This window comes from Penaeus monodon, chromosome 18 (genome assembly GCF_015228065.2).
Source record: "Penaeus monodon isolate SGIC_2016 chromosome 18, NSTDA_Pmon_1, whole genome shotgun sequence".
Classification (NCBI taxonomy): Eukaryota; Metazoa; Arthropoda; class Malacostraca; order Decapoda; family Penaeidae; genus Penaeus; species Penaeus monodon.
In genome coordinates this window covers 44,512,872-44,515,371 of record NC_051403.1, presented here as the reverse complement: position 1 = coordinate 44,515,371, position 2,500 = coordinate 44,512,872, and the positions used below count along the sequence as shown (strand labels likewise).

General features: G+C 40.4%; 1 protein-coding gene across 1 annotated transcript in view; it reads right to left on the bottom strand.

The window, feature by feature from the left end:
- The window catches only part of LOC119584521 (extracellular matrix protein FRAS1-like), a 63,289-nt gene that overhangs the window by 35,142 nt on the left and 25,647 nt on the right, over positions 1 to 2,500 (bottom strand). The gene's annotated exons all lie outside the window — the stretch shown is intronic.

Sequence of the window (2,500 nt, the reverse complement as noted above, 5' to 3'; positions counted from 1 at the left end):
TAAAAAGAGAGAAAAAAAAAGAAAAGAAAAAAAATATATACTGACGCCATATTTTATCACAGCAACAAGACAATACCTATTCGCTGCACCATGACTAATTCCCACGAACTCAAAAATATATATGTACATGTTGCAAAAGCAATAACAGAGAGAGGGGGGAGGGGGAGGGGGGTAGGCTTGCTTATACGAGTTGCAGCCTCCACCCCTCCCCTCCCCCCCTACAACCAAGGCAAGGCGTACAAAATTTGGCCATACCATTTCAGGCTTGAAATTTCGAGCTTGGGGAGGGGAGAGGGGAAGAGAGGGAAGAGGGAGAGGGAAGAAGAAGGGGAAGAGGGGAGGAGAGGGAAGAGGGGAGGAGGGGGAAGAGGGGATGGAGAAGAAGGGAGAGAGAAGAGGGGAGGAGAGGGGAAGAGGGGAGGAGAGGGAAGAAGGGAGAGGGGAGAAGGGGGAAAGGACAGGAGATAATAATCCCGAAGCTAAGACGAAAGACATGCAAAAATCGACGCTAACTCCTATGTATGGCAACGCGGGGGATAAACATCAAAGGATGAAATTAATGCACGGACGAGCTGCGTGCGTGAGAACAGACACACGACTCGAGATAATAGCGTGGCGTGTGACCGTGGTGGTAGCATTAGCGAAATGATGCAAAAAAGGGAGAAAAGGAGAGAGAGAGAGAGAGAGAGAGAGAAGGAGAGAGAGAGAGAGAGAGAAGGAGAGAGAGAGAGAGAGAAGGAGAAGAGAGAGAGAGAGAGAGAGAGAGAGAGAGAGAGAAGGAGACATATCATCATCATCATTAGAGAGAGAGAGAGAGAGAGAGAGAGAGAGAGAGAGAGAGAGAGAGAGAGAGAGAGAGAGAGAGAGAGAGAGAGAGAGAGAGAGAGAGAGAGAGAGAGAGAGAGAGAGAAAGAGACATTATCATCATCATCATTATTATTGATATTATCATCAAATTTATTAAAAAAAAAAGGATTTTGAAAAGGCAAAATGTAGCATTAGCGAAATGATGAAAGAAAGAAAGAAAGAAAGAAAAAAAAGAATTTTGGAAAAGCATGAGGAAAAAGTTTGGGTGATAAAAAGGGTGAGTGATGGAGAGAAAATTGTAGATATAAATTGGAAAATAGTAGTTTTAGTAATAATAATAGTAGCAGTAATGAGATATATCTATCTAGATCTATATCATTATTATTATTTTTATTATCGATATCATTATTGCTCATATTTTTTTTTATCGTTATTAGCGTTATTCTTATGATTGTTATCGATGTCATTGCTATCGTGATGTTTGATGATGATGGTGATGGTGATGGAGATGGTGATAATGGTGATGATGATGGTGATGATGATGACGATCATGGTGATGATCATGGTGATGATGATGGTGATGATGGTGATTATGATGATGATTGTGATGGTGATGATCATAGTGGTGATGATGGTGATGGTGATGATGATGGTGATGATTATGATGAGGAGGATGAAGATGATGATGGTGATGGTGATGATGATGATGATGATGGTGATGATGATGGTGATGATGATGATGATGATGGTGATGATGGTGATGATGATGGTGATGGTGGTGATGGTGATAATTATGATGATGAGGATGAAGATGACGATGATGAGAAAAATATTCACCCATTTTATCCATTACTCATAAAGCAATTACGAGGCAAAAACCAAAAAACAAAGACATTGCAACAAGCCAAAGATTAACGGACGACAACAAACGAAAAGCTGGTGTTAATAACGAAAAATAACGGTCTCTTTTCTGCCAACATGAGATCCTGTGCTGTGATTGGTCTGTTGCGGTCGAACATCGGTTTCAAATGTCGCGGGCGGTTTTCACGGTGAGAGGAACGGCGCGGTTATTTTCACTGTCGCGGTTACATGTCGAGAAATTGCGAATATTTTCTTCGGTAAGTAAGGATTGAATTAAATGTTATAGAGAAAATAATGATGATAGTATATTTATTCTTGTCGGCGGTTTTCACGGTGAGAGGAATGGCGTGGTTATTTTCACTGTCCAGAAGTTATATTTTTCTTCGGTCAGTAAGGATTAAATTGAATGTTAATATAGAAAATATTGATAATATTATATACTATATTTATTTTTGTGCGGTGTCACGGTGAGGGGAACGGCGTGGTTATTTTCACTGTAGCGGTACACTGTCGAGAAATTACGAATCTTTTCTTCGGTAAGAAAGAAAATAATCAAATATTAATAGTGTGTTTAATGATAATAATATAAATTAAACACGATATTTATTTTTTCGTGCAGTGCTACGGTGAGTGGAACAGGGGGGTTATTTTCACTGTCGCGGTAACTGGTCGAGAAGTTACATATCTTTTTCATCAGTAGGGCGGATCAATGTTACAAGAAAATATAATGATGGACTTAAATAATAGCCGCGGTGCGTGTTAAGCGTCGATCAAGACTAGTCACGACGGAATCTAGTTCGAGGTTTGGTCACGCCGCGCGTTTTTCCCTGGG